The sequence below is a fragment of the Artibeus jamaicensis genome, unplaced genomic scaffold, assembly GCF_021234435.1.
Source record: "Artibeus jamaicensis isolate MK-2021 breed Jamaican fruit bat unplaced genomic scaffold, CSHL_Jam_final contig_402, whole genome shotgun sequence".
Classification (NCBI taxonomy): domain Eukaryota; kingdom Metazoa; phylum Chordata; class Mammalia; order Chiroptera; family Phyllostomidae; genus Artibeus; species Artibeus jamaicensis.
Genome location: NW_026521818.1, coordinates 13,345,892 through 13,368,274, shown reverse-complemented (window position 1 = coordinate 13,368,274; position 22,383 = coordinate 13,345,892). Strand labels below are relative to the sequence as shown.

The 22,383-nt window shown below is 38.1% G+C and overlaps 1 protein-coding gene and 1 pseudogene across 1 annotated transcript in view; one reads left to right on the top strand and one right to left on the bottom strand.

Annotated features, from left to right (window-relative positions):
• The window catches only part of PRR16 (proline rich 16), a 266,776-nt gene that overhangs the window by 43,780 nt on the left and 200,613 nt on the right, over positions 1 to 22,383 (bottom strand). The window lies entirely within an intron of this gene.
• LOC119051163 (forkhead box protein K2-like) overlaps positions 1 to 22,383 on the top strand; it is a 62,448-nt pseudogene that overhangs the window by 36,204 nt on the left and 3,861 nt on the right.

Genomic DNA, 22,383 nt, shown 5'->3' with positions numbered 1-22,383 from the left:
TGACCGACCTTATTTCAACATGCTTCTTCCTTTAGTCAGGGCAGTGGTTTTATGTCTCCCTCCCTCAGCCTTACATACTCACTACTGATTCTCAACTCTGAACCCCAGAACTTTACTCACATTCCTAGTGTGTCTTGCCCTTTCTCGCTACCTGCCAAGCTCTACCCAACTCTCAAGTCCTATCTCAGGTATAAAAAAATTCTAGGAGTGTTTCTTAGTAAACCTATATTGCTCCCATCTAAACCTTCTCAAAGTGTTTTCATGTCTTCATTTCAGTTTGCCTTTAATTACCTATAATCCTAAAACTTTGTAAGTGTACTTTCCTAGTTAAACTGTAAGTTAACTGGGGCAGAGATCATGATACATGACACTTCTTTTCTACCACGTAACACCATGATGAACTAAAAAATGTCTCATTAATATGTGTCCATCAATTCTTCATGAACACTTTCAAGGCCTAGAGTTGAACCTCAAAATTACCTTAGCAAGAGAGTGTACCATTCATACTGGGACAACTAAACTGGTACATGCAAAAAAAAAAAAAAGAAACTAGACCACCCTCTTCCACCATACACCAGAAAAAACTCAAAATGGATAAAAGATTTCAATATAAGTCATGATACCACAAAAAGTCCTCATGGAAACCATAAGCAGTAAAATTTTAGATATCTCAAATAATAATCTTTTTGCTGATATATTTCTCAGGGCAAGGGAAATAGAGGAAAAAATAAACAAATGGGACTATATCAAATTAAAAGCTTCTGCATGGCTAAAGAAACCATCATCAAAATGAAAAGGGAACTGGCTGTATGGAAGAACATATTTGCCAATAATATATCAGACAGGGATTTTAATCTCCAAAATATATAAAGAACTTACATGACAACACCAGGAAGACATACAATCCAATTAAAAAAATGGGCGAAGGACCTAAATAGATAGTTCTCCCAGGAGGACATAGAGAGAGCCCATCTGTATTAGTCCAAGAACATGTATGATGGACACATGGAGATGGACAATGGTGAGGGGACTGATTATGGAAGTGGGGGGCAGGCTGGCTGCAGGGGGGGAGGGGGGAAGAAGTGGGACAACTGTAATAGCACGAATAATAAATCATATTAAAAGGAGAGTATACCATTCAACAAACTTTATAGAAAAATATTAGAATTAAAAAAGAAACCCTCAGGATTTTGCCTTCCAAAACTCTACCACACACAAGGCCAAGCATATTTTAATTCCAAGCATTAGTTTTTCTTCAGCAATTTCAATATGTGGTTGAAAAAATTGTTTATCCTGGAGACTACCAATTATATAAGATGCATATCAATAAGAGATGTTTTTAGTTTTAGTGTTATGAGGAGGGAGTGAGGGAAGAGATTTGTGGCAACTAAACAGAAAGCTACTACAAACTCTTGGAACATCTGTTGTCCAATTACTAGAAACAAGATGAATCATATAGTAGTTTTAAAAATGTATGTTTTAGTGCTAAAATAGAATGTTTTTGACAATACAAAGAATATCATATAAAATTTCAAATTTTACCTGGCTGGTGTAGCTCAGTGGATTGAGGACGGGCATGCAAACCAAAGGATCGCGGTTCGATTCCCACTCAGAGCACATTCAATTCCCAGTCAGGGTTGCAGGCCAGTTCCCAGCAGGGGACACAAGAGAAGCAACCATACATTGATGCTTCTCTCCCTCTCTCCTTCCCTTTCCCTCTAAAGATAAATAAATAAAATCTTTAAAAATTTTTCTTTCTAAAAAAATTTTTAATTTTAATCTTTAATAATGTTCTAATATGTTCTGTGAAAATGTATTTAACAATGATTTAGCTATAATGCATAGATAAATGTTTTCTAAATATTTTTAAGAGAAAAATTTTGTTATAGTGTCTATAGTTAAGTCTTACTATTTGACCAGTGCAGCTAAAGCTTTGGAATACTACTGACCCCTATACACAACAGAAATACTGTTCTCTTTACAACAGGGGTAAATAAAAACCATTTAAGCTGTAAAATTATAAAATTAAATTTAGGCTATGCTGACAACAAAATTGCACCCATTCTTTGATTCTGTTTCTATCCAAGTTTTTATTGTGACATTTCTAGATTACCGCCCATTCTCTCTGAGTCTCTTGTGCTTCTTCCCCTGCTCTCTGCCCACCAGCCCCGTGCATGTTCTGTCCCATTTCAAACATGTATCACATCTCATTTATCTGCCTGACCACTGCCTTGTAAATATGTCTCTTTAGTTCTCAGATCTGAGCTAAAATTTCACTTCATATAGCCTTTCCCAGATTTCCACATTAAATCATTGTCTTCTAAATTTTCATAATAACTTATATTCTTCTCCCGTGGCATTATTAAAGTTTTAGATTAAATATTTGTGTCTTTATTTCTCTCACTATTCCATATTCTCTACCTTGACAGGTAGTCTTTAGCTCACTACTTCACTCTCTGGTGTAACTAGACATACACAAAATGTTAGGAGAATGAATGACTGAATGTATGAAAGAATAAATTTCATGTGGAAGGAAGCAGTGTAAGAGAAATATTTGATATTTCAGCTTTAGTTCCCCCAAACTAAGACAAATATCTTCTTGGGAGAGAATCACCACTGTTGGGCCCACAGAGATTAATATTATTCAATCTCGGCTGCTTTAAAAGTGTCAGCTTCACTTCAGTCTGAACATAAAAGCTGACATGATTGTTTAATAATAAGTGAAAGAAACACCCTATTTTTCTATTGTAACATTTTACTTTCTTATGGCAATCATTATTGACTGGCATTTGATGATTCCATATACACTGAAATCTTACTCATTTGATGATACATTTACCAAGGGATCCCATATTGACATTTGATAAATCACCCACAACTTTGAATTATTGGACAAAATATTGAGAATATTCATATATTATGGTAGCTGATGAGAAATCACTTAATTTTGCATAATTCGAAAAAATAATTCTTAGAATATGAAAAACTGTGTAAAATGTAGATTTTTTAAAGTTTCTTAAAACTATACCTATAATAGCTATATTTTTATAAATCTTAACTATCCATAGAGCAACATGAATTACAAATATCATTTTAGGAATGTTTGGTAAACTAAATGATTCCTTCCTTCCATCCTTGATTTCTTACTCCTTCCTTCCTTCCTTCCTTCATTTTTGTAAAATAGAGTAAATTCCTAGGTTCCAAGAAGCACCTGATCTTATGTGTGCATGTTGCTATATTTCTTGGCTAAGTAATGCCTATCAATCTAATTTCAGAGTGTGTATCTACAGGCATCCATGGTGGGGACAGGTGGCCAGTTGGGTAGCATGCTTGGTTAACATGTGATACTGCTCCTCTTTTATAGTAACACCTCCCTCTGGTAGTCTTACCTTTTGAGACTCACTAATTTGATCACATCTAAGACTGGAGTATTTTCTAAGAGATAAAGTTGTACACATGAGCTAGAACCTGAGTAAAAGTTCAGCTTACATATTTTGCTCGAGTTTACTAAATGACATTGGTTCTCAACAGAGCATAGGGTGGAATGCTTAATTTACTGATCCAATTAATTAAAAAAAACTTGAGTGTATAGAGCACAGGTGGCAACACAAGGCCTGTGGGCCGAATCTGGCCCTCCGCCTTGCTTTATCTGGCCTGGCACCTTGTGTCTACCCAGTGCTAGCACAGAGCTCCTTGCCCCTACTTAAGGAGTAGTTACATTTGTACAGTCCTGAAATTACATTTGGCCCTTTGAAGGCAGTAGAGAGGCTGATGTAGCCCCTGGTGAAAATGAGATTGATGCCCCTGGTATAGAGTCTGCCCCAAATAGCTTTTCTAGTAACACAGTAGGTTAATGGGTAAATGCAAAGTACAGACATCTCCCTAGAGCCACACACATGACCATTCTCTGAGCATAATCTCTATGTGTTTTGGCTTACTTTTTGAAAAAATATTTGGGATTTTCAATATTCATTTAACTTTGAACTCTTTTTCTTCATAGTGATTACAAATTTCAAGTAAAACTGAAAGCAAGCTTCTCTTCAACAGTCAGTCAATGAAGAAGCTAGTCTTTTGGCAACTGATAGAATAAATTACTTCAAATCAAGCTGACTGTAAGATTTTAATATTTTCCACCCAAATTTGAAAGGAAAGATTGCTTTTATTCCCCAGAAGAAAGGTGCTTTTATTTAACAACCAGGTTGGACAGTAGTTTAACTCAAAACAATTTCTCCTGTGGCTCCGAGTGAAATGGAAATATTTTACTTTCATTTGTCCTGAAGTGTAGTGGTGTTTAGCCATTATTCCCTTCCCATCACTCTTGAACATGGGGATTCCTCCTGACTGATTGTTCTGTTACAATGACTTTCAACCCTGGCTGCAAATTAAGCACCTCCAGGAGCTTTATAAAAATACCACACTCCAAGTCCCACCACTGACAAATTGAAACCACATTGCTGGTGCTAGCACCTGGACAAGTATTGTTTTTTAAAAAACATCCCAGGTGACTCTAATACACAACGAAGGTTGCAAAATATTAATCCAGTTTCATTTGAAGGAAATTAGTTATAGGTAAATAGAAAGGAGTTAGGAAAAAATAGTCAACGAAATTGGGAAGTTCTAGATTTAGCTTAGAGGTGACTCAAAAAAGTGCTATTTTGTTACACTTCACCAAACAGTATCGCCCAATTCCTGTTCCTCCAAATTTCCTATTTTCCTCAGAGCCTGGGGGGTACATTACTGAAAGTCAATGAATAACTTCAGAGGAGAGCTGCTTCCCGGGTTCAAATCATGCTTAACGAGAATAGGACCAGGGCTTGGAAGCAGACCTCACTAATACCACCTTCATGCCAGAGTCCGTCATAGGTACAGTTGCTTAGATCAGAGGGAAATCACGTTCACCAACACATTTCTGTACTGAACACGATATGGAAATCATCCAAAGGAATGGAAAAGGTATATAATTGAACAGAAGAACAACTGCTTTTAGAAAAGACTGAACAAATCTAAATACAAACTACCCAAAGTAACAGAATGATGTTAAATCTTAAACTCTGTGGCTCATTGCTCCCGTTAGCGGCCTTGCTAGGTGTCAGCTCTGCCTGGGCAGCGGTGCGAGGTGCCAGCCCACCCAGGCGCGTGGCAGTGGTGGGACTTACAGTGGGTCTCCGCCAGGGGGCAGGGCCAAGGTGTGCCTTGAGGGCCCTGTGTTGGAGTACCTGATGAAGAAGCACTTGGCGACCATCAGCCGCATGTCTTTGTATGGGTCAGTGGTCGTGAGCGTGAGCCACTGGAGCTGCGTCTCACAGTGCACCTTCAGTCTGGACCAGAGGCCCCGGCGGGCAGTCTCTGAACTCCGGGCGCAGCCCAGGCCAACACCACTGCCCCCGCTGCCTGTGCTGCCTTGGCTACAGCAGCACGTTAGGTGGAGAGCCTGTTCCAGAGGTGCGCGGCGCCAACGCTGCAGCTGACGCGCTTGTGTATGTTCAGGTTCCAGGGCACAGACATGTAGACAATGTTCACTGCCCTGTGCAGCGAAAACACGAAGAGGCAGGAGGTGGCGAGTCTCTCGTGAAACTCATGCAGGCCCACATCTTGCCCCTGACCATCAACATTCCCGACACCATGGACCACCTTATCAGCCCCCTGCCTTCCCCGACAGCAATGATTAGTGCTTCGAACTCCTGCCCATCCAGCCCCTGGGATGCAGGAACCTCAGGGAACAAAATAGGCCATGTGATACCGTCTGACCTCAATTTAATGGCTGACAACTTGACGCCAGAAAATGAAGAGGAAGCTTCAGGTGGCGAGAGCCCCAAGGATGCCTCCAAGCCACCTATTCCTATGCACAATTAATCATACAAGCAATTACAATGGCTCCTATTAAACTTACCCTACATGGAACTTACACACACATCCCTAAAATTATCCATACTACAGGACGGCAGACAAAGGCTGGCAGAATTCAATTAATCACAGTTTCTCTTTGAGTGGTTATTTCATCAAAGTACCACATTCCCAGAAAGAGCCAGGCAAAGGCTCATTCTGGAGAATAGATCATGCCTCCCAAAGCAAATTAACAGAGCAGGTTTTTAGGAAAAGATGGCCTAGGGGCATGCTTCAGAAGCCCTCTGGGAGGGCTCTCGTCTGACAGTGCCCCAGCCTCTCCTAGTCACACCTGGAGTGCCAACCGCTCACTCGAGCAGTGACCGCGCCCCTGAGAGCCTGCTGAGTGCAGGTTCACTGGCCCCCCTACAGCTCTGTGATCGTCACCCAGGAGGTGCGGTTTGCCTGCAGTGCACTGGCTCCTTTCTGTGTAGTCAGCCTGTTTTAATGACTGTGCATTGATTAATAGCTCCAATAGTTAAGACCATCCCCTACACTGTCACTGCTTGGGTGAACACCTCAACCTCCTAGCAGCCCGTGATGTAAATAGTTCCTTCATGTCGCCCAGAAGCAGATCCCTGCAACCAACAATGTGGCTGGTCTGGCCCCAGTGAACAGGTACACTGTTGTGGGGCAGGCTGTGGTCAGGCAGGCAGCCTCGCTGGCCCTTCCTAAGGAGGAGCTGCAGGAGAACGGAGATCACCAAGACATGAAAGTGGAACCTATTCCTGTGATGAGTCAAGCCATCCTGGGTGCTGCCAGGTGTGTCATTATATAGCACTGACCACCCCAGTCCAGTCGCCACAATGCAACAGGTCAGCACCAGCTACTGATAAGAACTTTAACACAAAACGGGGCTCACATGGGCTTTCCTGTGGTGCCAACCCTCGCCTCTGTGCACGGACGCCAGGTGAACAGTGAAGGAGCGAGTCCTTCCTCTGCACATGTCGGAAACACATGCATAAGCATCAGCCTCACTGCCCAAAAAATGTCACAGTGGCAACCAGTCTGAGCAGCCACAGTTGAAATAGGTCAAGACGAGAATAGAAGATGATGAGAATATTGTCATCACCCTGAGCGTGGACACACACTGGAGGCCGTGAGGGAGAAGGGTGAACAGAAGTAGCGGCAAGAGTTTTTCTACTTTACTGTCAACTCCGTGGTGCCAAAAGGAGACACTGCCTCTCATGGAAGCTCAGAGAGCATTCCCTAGACTGGCAGAGGGGCCTGTGGTTGGAATTCATGCCAGCACTGAAAGCACAAAACACAGGTGGCCTTGGAGACGAGGGTCACTCACACTTGAACTTTAAAATTATGTAACAAAACCTGATCTTTGTAAGTGTCTCCCCACCCCGCATTCATCCTTTAACACCCCGACTCTCCTTTCCAGTGAGGACGGTGCCTGGTGAGAGCAGACCGGCTGGGAAGGTCCTCCAGGAGGGGACAGCACAGGAGGCACCCCCACTGGCCTCAGGGGACTTGCAAGGCTGGGAGATGAGACAGTACTTTCTTTGTTGTTGACGTATGGAATTAGAGTATTTTGTTGTGTACCTTCTTTCTTTACAAAGTAGCGAGGTCTTTGACATTTTACATGATTTCTACTCTGGAAATTTTGGAATCACACAGGACCATTATAGTGTGGATTTCATCTGGAGAAAAAAAAAACAAGGTAATTTGTTTTCGTTGTTCATATTTAGCTTATGCAATGATTTACTCTATCTGGTTAATTCAAGAGGAGCCAGGTGATGATGGCTGCCCATCTTGCTGTTAGAGCCACCGCCGGATGAGTTTGCTCCTCCACTTTGTTGTGTAGGACAGACAGACAGACACCAGCAGACTGCATGGATGAACTGCTGGACTCCCAGGCAGCACTTAACCGTTTTTCTTGCTACTTTTTGTTGTTTCTTTCATTATGTTGACTTTGTCCCTGGCATAATTTTCCACTCTAAGTAAAACAAGTCTGAAAAAAAAAACTTAAAATTTTACCTCCTCTAAACCTAAAAATACAAGGGCAAATAGGTTCAAAACTAAACAAAACAAAACAAAACCTACCAACCACCAAACACAAAAACTTCCAGAAATATGACAGAAGTTATCAAACCAAGAGCTGGTAGTCAGGGAAAGCGAAGGCTTTTTAAAACCATCTACAAGGCATGACTCCATTGAGCTCTGTGGTGTTCCTCACATACCAATGAGAACACAGAGAGGTGATTTTACAACATCCAAAAATAAATCCAACTGAAAACCGCAGTTGGAAAAAGCATAGTGAGAAAGCACGGAGACAGATCAAAAAGGACCAAAGACCACAGCAAAGGAAACACAGTTGACCACTGTGGTTTTGGCTTTCCTGCTGGGAAGAAAGCAAAGAGGAAAAGCAGATACATTTCAAACACCTAGACATGGGATCCTATGCATAAGAAGTTAGTTAAACACAAGAAAAGACAAAAAGAAACAAGAGAGATTTCTGAGGCAGTAAGAAGTAGAACCTACTAAAATATCTCTGACCCACTTGACTCAACATGGGAATCTAAAATCAAGTTGCCAATCTTATTACCTCCTTTTGCTCGTGAAAGAGCAGAAGGACTTTTTTAGAAAACATTTATTCACAAAGACATATGCTCCCCTATGTTCACCGTGGCATTATTCACTGAGACCAAGACATGGAAACAACCAAATGCCCCTCAATAAATGATTGGATAAAGAAGATATGGTACAAACGTGCAATCAAATATTATTCAACCATAAGAAAAGATGCAATGCAGCCATTTGCAACAATATATGGATCTTGAGAATATCATGCTCAGCAAAATAAGTCAGAAAAAGCTAAGAACCATATGGTTCCATTCATATGTGGGATATAAAACTGAAACTCATAGACACAGAGAACAGTGTGTTTGTTCCCGGAGGGAAGAGCGGTAGGGATAGTAAAGGGCGCAGGGACTCAAACGTGTGGTGACAAAAGGAGATCTGACTTGGGACAGTGGGCACGCAGTGCAAGATACACACGATGTATGATAGAATTGAAAACTGAAGTCTATATAATTTTATTAACCAATTCGCTTCAATAAATTGAATTTAAAAAAAGAGTAGTGAGAAAGCCAGGAGAAATAGGGTTAAAAGTCACTCAGGCAGCTGTTATCCGATAACTGCCCAGACTAGGTTTCGCACCCAGTTCCTACGTGCTACTTGGAACCTGAACATATTCTGACATGAACTGGGGTGTAGGACATTAATGGACAGGTACAATTCAATTTTTCCTGGTTGAGTTTATACCCAGTCCCAGCTGATGACCACTCCACCCCTGTTTGCCATTCCCTTGCAAATTTACACAGGACACACAGAGAGGCTAGCTGCAGCTTCAAGAAAAGATAAGTAGGCCCTGGCTGGTGTACTTCGGTGGATTGAGCCTGCAAACCAAAAGATCAAGGTTTGGTTTTCCCAGTCAGGGCACATGCCTGGGTTGCAACCCAGTTCCCAGCTGGGGCCAGTTCCCAGCAGGGGATGCACGAGAAGCAACCACACATTGATAATTTCTCTTCCTCTCTCCTTCCCTTCCCTTCTAAAGATAAATAAATAAAATTTTAAAAAAACAATAGAGTTTAAAAAAAAGACAAGTAGGAGTCAGATAAGGGGAGAAAGCCAGCATTTATCATAAAGTTTTACAAACAATATCAGTGCAAATAGAAAATGTGGACAAAGGGTTCACGTTAAAAATGAGACAAGTGAAAAATACCAAAAGCTCTATTTTAGAAGAAAATAAATGAAGAATTTATATATAAAATTGTAATAGAAAAGGTGACTTTAATAAATCAACACCCAAAAGATGAAATTACAAAAAAAAGACAGAGATGAAAAGATTTAAGAGTAAATAGACAAATACAGGGCTGAATTTAGTTACACTGAATTAGTGTATTAGTATATTACTGAGTTTGTAAATGTATTAGATGCAGAAAGGGAAATAACAGGCAGGTGAAAATGTTTTATTGACTAGAAAAATGAACAATGAACATTTCAGAATACAGGAAAAGGATAAAACGAAGCACTTAACACAACTCACGAAGTGATGAGGAGTGTGGACGGCAGGCAGGCCGAGCTGATCGACCGAGGATCACTGTTGTCCCTGAAGGAGCAGATCCGTTAGTGAAATACCGAAGCCGTCAGAGACAGAGGAGATTGTTCCCCAAATACAGGGAAAGCTCAAAACAAAGATGAAAGCACACAGCATTCTCTAGAGGGGAAAATCCATGCAAAACTACCAGCTATGAAATACATCTCAATTAAGTAACTGAAGTTCAAGGGTGGAGAATTTCAGGCCATCTTCAGACACCTCTAATTCAAGTGGAGAACACGTCGGAGCAGCGGTCTCCAACTCTTCCACCTCGCGGCACATAAACTAATCACTGAGGCTCTGAGGCACACCAAGTATATATATATATATATATTTGCCAATTTGACAAAAATATAGGTATAATTTTGATTCATGCACACTGGAGGATGGCTGTTGTTGTGTTGGCTGTTGCCATTTTTTTAATTTGACAATTTAAAGGAAAGAAGGTCAGTGACTTTCACTAAATAGTCAGGTATTGCATGTTTAACAAAGTTCCTGTAGCACACCTGTTAAAGACTGCTGCATTAAAGGCATAACTCCAGAATTGTGAAGAAAAGGAAATTTGACCGAAACCTATCATACCAACCAAACTGATATTCACAATAAAAGCTGTAGCCTACAGACTCAAACACAACAAAATCACCTTGGAAATATAACACTAGTGAGAACTTCTAGAAGAAAACAAACAAAACTTCTCAAAATTGAATTTTACTAATTATGATATTTTTTTAAAAACCCAATGAATTTAGTTAAATAGAAGTAAGTTGGAACAACTGGGAAAATGGATTACAGAAGATGGTTAGTTTTCAACCTCGGGAGTTTCCCAGATGGAATCTGAAGCTGGCCCAGGTACACGGAGAGCAAGGGCAAGCAAGAGGCAAGGCAGAGTCGGACCACTCCATCTGGTAGGTAGCAAGGACAACAAGCAAGGGGACTTACATACAAGGCTTTTCATGGGTGCCTCAATGAGCAGATCTCCACATCAGCCTACCATTATTTAATGAGTTTATATAGAGAGCTTAACTAGGTTCCGTCAAGTACACTGTCCAGATGGTCTTAACAAAACATGTTCTGTCAAAGTTGTGTCCTTGAAAGGGTCTCAGACTGTGGAAATGGTGAGCCGAACATATATTCTTAGGATGGGGTGGAGGTGAGAAGCCCCCATGTGCCTGGGTCCAGCCCACAAGGTCCAGTGGCAAGTGGTGGTCATATCCTGTCAATGAACCATCCAGCAGAGATAAATGTTTGAAAACAATTTATATAAAAATACTTGAAAAGAAAATATTAAGGGAAGAGAAAAGGAAAGATTTCGGTTAGATAGACATCTTTGGGACAAAATAGGATTGGACTGGCTGTGTTCTAATCCTGGGAGCCTGTAAATCTGTTGTAGTACCTGACAAGAGGTGGAACAGGAATTTGCCAGTGTGATTCAATTAAGAGTCTCGAGCCAGAAGATATCCCTGGATTATCTAGGTGGGTTCCCTGTAATCACAAGGGTCCTTCAAAGGGAAAGATAATGTCAAAGAAGGTCATGTAATGATAGAAGCAAATGTTGGTGGGAGGCAATTGCTGGCCGGAAGGGGATCCTGGGCTAAGGAATGTGGGCAGCCCTAGAACCTGAAATGGCGAGGAAATAAAACCTGTTCTGGAGCCCAGAGGAGCCAGCTCTGCTGACGTTCTGACCTCAGCTCAGTGAGACTGATGTTGGACTCCAGAGCTGTAAGACAAATGTGCACTATTTGAAGCTACTAAGTTTGTGGTAATTTGTTTAAAGCAGCAACAGGAAACTAACACAGATGGAGAGGAGTTTAGATGAATTCATTTTTTTAAAGCTTTCTTTAAAAAAAAAATAGGGATTTAACACATGAATAAATCAAGGAAATATGGTTTCACTGTAGTTTGTCAAATTAAAAGAGGAAACAACAAAAATTTTAAAAGAAAATAACAAATCCACTGTTCAACTGATAGCCAGCATTAAAAAATATATATATTTTAACTAAGAGTATTATACTAACAGGAACTAGTATAAAGGACACATAGACAAAAACTAAGGGGGGTAGAAATGGGAGGGAGGTGGGGAGCACTGAGGAGGTGGGCTGGGAAGGGAGTAAAAACAGAAAACTGTACTTGAACAACAATTAAATAAATTAAAAAAGAATACTATATTAAAAGTTTCTAATACAATAGCTGAAATATACCTACATTATAAATTTTCTAAATCACCTGAGGGAAAATTAGACATATGCTTTCACATACACCTAAACTATAAAAGACAGACATGAGACAGATAAAAGATGTCAAAATATTAAAAATAGAAGCATTAATAACACAGCAGAAAATTAATGGCAACACAAACACATTAATTGAATCAATAAATGTAAATCCATTAATTGGTTAAAAAATTATGTATTATATTAAAACCAATCAAACTTTATATGTTCAAGACAATGTATTAAAACACTGTGACTGGGGAACTTGAAATGTAAGTAAATGAATGAAGAAGTTACCAAAAGATGTAAATATGAGGCATAAAACACTAGTTAATAATTACAAACAAAAGGCCTTTGAAGAAAAAAAAAGAGAAAGGAATTCTCTGAATCTAATAAATGTATATATAAACTCCATAGAAAATGCTAAATTTAATGGTGAAATACTGAAAACTTTTCCTCTGAAATCTGAAAGAAGATCAAATATTTGCTATCACCACTGCTATCAACACTGTCCCAAAGACCTAAACCTTTGCAATAACTGAAGAAATAAGTTATAGAGATGCTAAATAAATAAAATTCATTATCTACTTATAATGTGATTCTATATGTAAACAATATGAAAGAATCTACATAAAAATGATCGGAATAACTGAATTTAGCAAAATCCCCAATTTACATAAAAATGATTGTATTTACATATAAGAAATAAAATTAGTAAATAATATACACCATTTTATTAGGCAACATAACACATAAGATATGGAGGAATATAGCTAAAGAAACAACTTCAAGCTGTTTATATAGAATATTACCCAATATTATGAATGAACAATTTAATATATTATTGTTTTAGATTCAAATATTAAAAATGTCAATTTTCTTAAAATCAGCCTATATATGAAAGTAAGTTGACCCCACATCTCAGAGTCTTTTTGGAGAAAATGGGAAATCTAAGTTTTAGATTTTATAGAAATGAAAAAACTTAATAACTAAGGCAAGGGAAGAACAGAACCTGAGGACTGCTCTCCCACATAGCAACACATCTGAGAGAGGTGCTAAGATGTGTGAGACTGGTATAAGGATACAGAGTAGACCAACAGAACAGAAGGGAGAAGCCAAACACAGACACACACACACACACACACACACACACCCTGTTTCAACTGATTTTTGATAAAGGTGGCAGGCCAGTACAGTAGGAAAAGTTGGATCTTTTCCAATAAAAAATAAATAAATGAAATAATATGAGCACAAAAAGTTCCAGAGAAAGGTCTCTGTTAACTAATTTATAATATTCAAATGAAAGTGGCCTTTTTTAAGCAGGGTATAAAATAGAAGACATAAACAAAAAGTCAGGTAAATTTGAAGTGTTACTAATTCCAAAGAGAAAAATTGTTAACTTTATAGTGGAGAAACTTGACAGATTTCAGGACTACAGAAAATACCCAGAGAATGAACCACATGATTTCTCTTCTTGCAAGAGAAGAGAAAGAAAATGCATCAGGTCACAATTTTGCTCATGCTTCAATGGACACAGCATCTGAGGTAAAAAGATGAAGATCTATGCCGCAAAACATGCAATGTCATGTTAGTATTTTGAGAGTAATAATCACTTAGTCATTAGGCTATCATTCAATAAGACAAAACTTCAAATAGTGAATATCATTCTAGAATTCTATAAATTATAATATGACTATTTGAGCATATGAATATTTTACCATCAATTTAGTCAATGAAGAGTCTCCCATTTACAATCTTATTCATTTACTACATAAACTTAAAAGTATCTTTTAGTTTTGGGGGACTTTCAGTCAAGATGGAGGTATAGGTAGACATACTGCACCTCCGTGCACAACCAAAAGGACAATAACAATTTAAAAACATAAAAAACAACCAGAACTGCCAGAAAATCAAACTGTATGGAAGTTCAACAACCAAAGAGTTAAAGAAGAAACATTCATCCAGACTGGTAGAGGAGGCAGAGACAGGCAGCAGGAGTGGAGAGGACTTGAGATAAGGCAGTAAAACTGGCAGACTGGCTGAGGAGGTGGATTGTGGAGCCAGACTGGCAAGGCTGCAGCTAGCCTGTGAGGTGGCAGCTGGCAGACCCAGCTAGGTGGTGGCTGGTGGAGAGGGCGGTCCCACATTTGTGTACTGATAAACCGGGAGGAACAACTGGGGAGCAGGACAGACTGAGCAACCCAGGGTCTCAGCACAGTGAAATAAAACCTCAAAACACTGATTAAAAACACCTTTGGGGGTTGAGGTGCTGGAAGAAACTCTGAGCCTCAAAAAAGAGTTTGTTGGTGAGACCCACAGTGTCCTAGAACTTACACAAACTCACCCTTCCTGGAACCAGCACCAGAAGGGCCCAATTTGCTTGTGGGTAGTCGGGGAAGTGCCTGAAATCTGGAAGAGAGCAGAGCAAGCCCCATTATTCCCTCTTGGATCCCTCCCCCACACATGGCGTCACAACATAGCCATGTGGGTTGCCTCACCCTGGTGAACACCTAAGGCTCTGCCCCTTACTATGTAACAGGTGCACCCAGATGAAAAAAAAAAAAGTGGCCCAAATGACAGAACAGATCAAAGCTCCAGAAAAAAAATACAACTAAGTGATGAAGACATAGCCAACCTATCAGATGCACAGTTCAAAACACTGGTAATCAGGATACTCACGGAATTGGTTGAAAATGGTCGCAAATTAGATGAAAAAATGAAGACTATGCTAAGCGAAATAAAGGAAAATGTACAGGGAACCAATAGCAATGGGAAGGAAATGGACTCAAATCGATGGTGTGACCAGAAGGAATAAAGAAACATTCAACTAGAGAAGAATGAAGAAATAATAATTCAAAAAAAAGGAGGAGAGGCTTAGGAACCTCCAGGACATCTTTAAGCGTTCCAACATCCGAATTAGAGGGGTACCAGAAGGAGAAGAGGAAGAGCAACAAACTGAAAACTTATTTGAACAGATAATAAAGAAGAACTTCCCCAATCTGGCAAAGGAAATAGACTTCCAGGAAATCCAGGAAGCTCCAAGAGTCCCAAAAGTTGGACCCAAGGCAGCACACACCAAAGCACATCATAATTGCATTACCCAAGATTAAAAATAAGGAGAGAATCTTAAAAGCAGCAAGAGAAGAGGAGATAGTTACCTACAAAGAAGTGCCCATAAGACTCAGTTGATTTCTCAAAAGAGACCTTGCAGGCAAGAAGGGGCTGGAAAGAAGTATTCCAAGTCATGAAAGGCAAGCACCTACATCCAAGATTATTCTATCCAGCAAAGCTTTCATTTAGAATGGAAGGGCAGATAAAGTGCTTCTCAGATAAGGTCAAGTTAAATTAGTTCATCATCACCAAGCCCTTATTATATGAAATGTTAAAGGGATTTATGTAGGGAAAAGAGATAAAAGTACGAACAGTAAAATGACAACAAACTCACAGTTATTAATAACCATAACAAAAACAAAAACAAACTAAGCAAACACTATAACAGGAACAGAACCACAGAAATGGAGATCACATAGATTATCAGCAGGGGAGTGGGAGGGGGAACGAGGAGGAAAAGGTACAGAGAATAAGTAGCATAAATAGTAGGTAGAGAATAGACAGAGGGAGGTTAAGAATAGTATAGAAAATGTAGAAGCCAAAGAACCCATATGTATGACCCATGGACATGAACTACAGTAGGGGGGGAATATGGGTGACGGGGTATGCAGGACAGAGGGGAATAAAGGGGGGGAAATGGGACAATTGTAATAGCATAATCAATATAATATATTAAAAAATATCTTTTCGTTTTTTGTGGGAATTTAGATGAGGCTAATTGAAAAAATCACTTGCAGAATACTGCTTCCTCAAAACTGATAGGAACTGCAAGATTTCTAGAAAGTTGATAATATGAAACATCATATGCCTTTAAACATAAATAAGATACTGTCTTATTAAATTATCAACTTCTTATGATATTTTTCCCAATGAGAAGAGAGACAAAGAAACTGTGGCAAAAACAGAATACAGAAAAGACTTCTTAGAAAGTATTCCAATGATAGGCTTAAACTGATGGGTTGGTTTCTTTTGTACAATATAATATATGCCAATTTGGTAAGATAATCTCAATAGATTCTCAGTGACTTGTTAACTTGGTTTTGGTCCCAGTTTTATGCCCTCATGTACTGTTCGTAGAAGCTGATTACATATACAACTTAGACATGACATCTAGATTTTTTAAACTTGCTCTCAGAGTTGGACCAAGAAATGTAACCCACTCTAAGTGAAGTATTCATATTTCAACATCACAAGTTTTATGAAGGTATCTAACAACTCGTAGTAAAAAACAGGTTTTAAACAAGCACCCTACTATTGTTCTTCCTTGACACAGCATTTGGAATAGAAATTTGAATTTTCAATGTCTTCTGCTAATTCCTTCTGTGAGGCCAGTCTAACAAAATTATATCTACTTACAATTTTGTAACTCTACTTATACCACTTGCTACTGCTTATATCAATTTATTTTGATTTATATTTATACTTTCTGAGGACATGACCCATTCTGATTGGTCTTCTTATTCCTCCCTGGTGCTTTTGTAGTATGTGAATAGCATACTTATATTCATCCATTAATAAAGTTGCACAAACATTCAAGGAATCAGATCTCTGCAAAGATGAGTATTTGGTCTAATCAGTGCCTTTTACTTATCCTGGCTTATCTCATTAGGTGGCCCTTCCTCTCTGCTCCTTGCCGTTTGCTGAAGAGCCTCTTACAGGAAGGAAGTGCCTGCTGAAAGCTGTACTTACTCACATTGAACACAGGTCAGTCAGTCAGCCTCTGATGAGATCAAATCAAGTTGGTACAGAAGCAGCTACTGAGAGTAAAGGCCAAATTCTAAGTTTTGTGCTTAAGAAGTGAAATCTAAGATACACTGTGAGCCCATGCATTTTTAAAGTGGTTTGGTTTAGGTTTGAATGTGTCACTTGTAGTTTGAAAGGGCTTTTTAACATATGCAAAGTCACTCCCTGGCTTTCAATCATAATGATGATGTGGTCAAAACCATTAGGTGGACAGAGCTGAAAAGCACTCATGTCAGTTTATACCAACTGAAAAGTGAAAAGCAAAGTTCTGATGATTAGAGAGGAAAATATGTGAAATAACAATATGAAATCAATTATTTATAAATACAATACTTTAAAAAAAACACTGTGTACCTATCATATCTAACCAACCTAGATATGATACGTTCACAGTGTAAATATAAATCGAAATAAAATCTAGAGACCATGCTGACCACCAGTTCACCTTCATTTCTATATCACTCCAACTTTATGGAAAAATTAATTTTAGTTTATTAAATCAAAGTGAAGATCGACACACAGCTATCCCCAAGAGGTCCCACAGAAGTATTACTAATATAATCAGTGCTTTAAACAAGAATGTCAATCACTCTTCATTATGGTTATTATGAAAGATTATATTTTTCTATATTGACCAGACTTTTTTCCTTATTTCCAGTTATTTCTTCTTCATGATTCTCTGTACTTCCCCAATACCCAATTCCTAAACCTTTTGCCCCAAAAGGCATTTTCTTAGGTTTTTGTTCTTTTGTGTAAATATTTTCTAATTTCTGAATCAATCTCCGAAAGTTCTGTTAACTTTTTTAAAGAATACATTGTCCAACATCAGCACTGATTTAGTATAATTATATAAAATAACACTGTTTTCCTAGAATAGCTGAGGATTAAACTTAAAACACATACATTTGGGTATTCAAACTGCATAATTAAACTAAGTACTTTCTAAATTAAGATTTATCTTTAGACATGTGAGCATCGTCGAACCATCAGAAGCCAGACAAAAACAGGACCTGTCAGCACTTCTTTATTCAAGCTGCTCCAATTTGATTCAGACATTTGTTTGTACATATTTTAATCACTTTAAAATTTTAAACCTCAAAGGAAATAAAAATACCACTAATGATTCTATACGTTGCTATACTGTCTAGCCTTCTTTTTCTAAACGACTTAAAATCAGGAAGCTCGGCTTTGTGCCCTATATAATAGGCTAGTGATTTTCAAACTTTTTCATCTCATGGCACACGTGAACTAATTACTAAAATTCTGTGGCACACCAGAAAATATATTGTATTTTTTGCTGATGTGACAAAAATAGGTATAATTTTGATTCATTTACCCCAGATGATTATTGTTGTGCTGTTTGTTGTCATTTTTAACTTGACTATCTAAGGGAAAAGTGACCCTGACTAAATAGGTATTGCATGTTTTAAAAATTCTTGCAGGAGACCTGTTCAAAATCACTGTAAAAGGCTGATGCAGGAAACGACAGCTTGAAACACAAGAGGTTTTTACATCATAAAAATAGACCACTATTCAAATTCAATGCATACTAATTATTTTATCTTATATGTGTCTCAGAATCTAAATAAACACATCATTCTTAAGGAACCAGTAGATTTAAAATAAGAGAAACGCAGGGGTTATAAACTCAAGCCATATCACAAAATAACTATATTTATAAAATTTCTAACATTAAAAATACTGAGATTTTTATGAGCCACAAAATAATGGTCAAAATAAATACTTTGAGAAAAAGTCTTAGTTTCCTCATATAACTATCTTCTTCTTTTCTTATTGTTGTTCAATTAGAGTCATCCCCATCCCCCCCCATTACTCTCCCCTGCCCTACCCATCCCCACCTCCCACACTCAATCCTCTGCTCTCTGAGTTTTCTTTGTCCATGGGTCCTTTAGACATGGTCCTTGACCACCCTTCCCCTTCTTTCCCCATTATTTCCTTCCTCCTCATATAACTGTTCTGATTACAGTGGCCTTTTAATATAGTGTTATAACAGGTATTGTGATCCCTCCTATTTTCTTTATCCTTCTTTCTCAAATTGCTCAGGCTATTTAGGGTCGCTTATAGTTCCATATATATATTTTAAGATACTCAATTCCCAAATAGGAGCTCAATTAGCACTCTAAGAGTCAGTGTACATGTGCTATAAATGTCATTTAAAATTTTAAAAAGGAGAGTAAATTTATAAGTGGGTAAACTGAGGCATGGGTATTTTCAAAAATGAAATCTTTTTAAATTAAAAATGAAAGGCTAAAGTTATTTAGTGGCTATGCATACTCAGAACTCCCAAAAAATCTAAATATGAAGAAGCAATTTAAAAATTAAGTAAATCAAGAGAAAATTGAAAACTAACAATTAGACAGTTTTATTAATGAATTAGTAGAATCTATCCTCATATACATATAACTTTACATAAGAAATAATATGTTGAAATAAAATAAATATAACTTTCAATTATATTTTAAGGTACTCAAACAATAGTAAAAGCACTTTACTTGGTAAAGAACTCCATATATATAAATTTATAACATATGAATAACTATATTTATATTAAACAATATATCAATATATGATATATAAATATGAAGGATAATTATAAATATTTATATTAATGTATTGTGTTCAATATATTTATTTAGTATATTTTTATATATTCTTTAAGCCAAAGGACACATTGAAAACACTGTAAAAGAAATAAAAAGAAGTCAATTGATAAAAAGGACTTTTAACCAGTTCAGGAAAATTGTGAGAAGGTTGAGTAATTCAACTGGATATTCTGGAAAGGGTCTGTGGAATTACAGTTTGAAATTTGTAGATGCTTCCAATTGCATAATTACAAAGTTGCTGGGGAGATAATCTGTGAGACAGCTGAGCATACATCTCATGTTGTTCATGATTATGGACCTTCTTGAGGGACTGCATGAGAAACTTCAACAATGTTCAGTGATACAGGCAGAAATTCAGCACAAGTTCTATAATGAAAAGAACAGTTTAGTAGAATGGTGGGATCAAAAGTGATTACTAACCTGTACATGTTAATACATTATAATTCTTTGAAAGGATGGCTATTCAAACTGAATTGGGTCTAACAATTCCTGGCATAATGTGCTTTCACTACCATCCTTGCCTTGCTGTGAAAATCATGAATGTATACACTTGCCTTATGCAGCTGAGTTCCAGTGTACCAGGGCTTTCTAAAGAGCCTCACTAAGGGAGTAGATAAATGCCAGTTGCATTTACCCATCTCTTCCGTCAACATTTTTTTAAAACTAAAAAAAAAAGCAAAAAAAAAATCCCGATTTATGCTCTTTGCCATGTTTCCCAGGGGTAAGTGTTCCCATCAATGACCAATTTCAAACTACCAACATAGCACCCGTCACTAAATGTGGCGTAGAGAGAAGGTGCACACAACTGGGTTTGATTCAAGCCAGATCCAGCACAACACTGTATCAATAGCATCTCCCAGATTTCATAGGGAAAACAGTCCAAATTGTGAGAGTCAATGCTTAAAGGCATTTGAAAAACATTTATAAAGATGACTACTCTATTATTTTTGTCTCTGTAGTCATAATTTATAATACACTTTAACTTACTGTATACTTTTAAATGCAAGTATCTATTATCCAGATAAATCTTTACCTTTTCAAGGAAAATGTTCTATCAGCTGTCCACATGGGAATTTGTCTTAGGTTCCCAGACTTGAATTGTAAGGCATGCCTTTTATATCAACTTTCTCACAAATGTTGTAAAACCTAAATGCCATCCTTTAGACAGTGGCCGGAGGGCCCACATTTAATGGTAGGCTGTTCTAGTGTATAATTTATGCTTTAATGATATCTCTGTACCCTGGTAGAAGATAAAAGGATTAACTTTAATCTCCAAATGAACAGTTTTTAGTCTGAGGAAATAGATATGTGAGTCCAGAGGCAAAAAAAGAGAAAAGGATTCTCTGCTAAGGCTGATGAGAAGTAAAATTAAGTTGACATGCAAGTTCTAGAAAAAGCATCTGAGGGAAAGTAATAGTAAAATTTTACTATTCATATGTATGAATACCAATAGTAAATATTCATATATGTGAGTATTTTTGACTGAATTTGACAAGTCCACCAGACATTAGATTTCACACTGTCATTCTCTTAAACTCAGCATGCTCATGGCTTCCCTTGTCCTCAAACTATCCTTGTTTTCTTTGTATGTTAGTTACAATTTCTTCTTTGTCTCCTTGCTGGGCTCCTTATCTTACCTCGGTTTCTAAAAGAACAGTAATACCCAATGATCCTTTTTTGGTCCACTTAACTTTTAATTGGACTACTACTAAATATTCCAGGAGCTGGTCAAGGTCTATATGACCTGAAATGTTGTGTATCTTAGCACTAAAATCCATTTGTGCCTCTTGTGTTTTCCATATCAGTTGTACCATGATTAACTCTGTCACCTGCCTTAAAAGCCTGCAAATAAATCCTTTAGAGACCTTCTTGGTGATCTAACAAAAATACAAAGGTTTCTGTGGCATTTTCCTTCACCAAACACTCCACTGTCACCTTTAAAATGACATTTTTCTATCTATTGTAGTTAAATCATTTCTAAAATGAAACCATTACCCAAAACCCTAAAAAATATCACTCAAAATATGTTATGGAAGTGAAAAGATTTCTGGTTGGCACCTTGGGTTATGAGAGGAAAACAGGGGTGGGAGATAAACCCCCACCAACATGGCTTCTTCTTCACTTCCTTGGCAATCTGCAATTCTCCGAGGAACCCATTTGGATCCACATAGCAGAGGTTGAAAGCCACTGAACTACAGAATGAAGTTCATTTCTCAGCATGGCATGCAAAGCCCTCTGTGACACACTGCTCCTCCCCACCTACCCTTCACATCCTAGCAATATCAAACTGGTGAGAGTTGCTCCAGATACCATGCCCTGACACATTTCCCATCGTTGCTTATGCTCCCCCTTTGTGAAGGACACCCTTTGAGCCTCCCCACTTATATCATGTGGCCATTTACTGTTCAGTTTCAGGATTTACATAAGATATTTCATTCATTAATTTATGCAAACATCCATCTATGAACAAAAAAAGATACTTGCTCTCATGAGGCTTATATGTTTGGGGAGGGGAGACAATAAGCAAATAGATACGCAAACCCCAGTAAATGGAGGACTGCTTGAATATCCTGTTGTCTGTGCAACCTTGGCCACATACTAAACACTCAGAACCATCAGTGAGCATCTTATAATTGTTATGTACGATACTAGATACTTTCATATGTCTACTCATTTTAGTTGTCAAAATTATGTTAAGAAATAA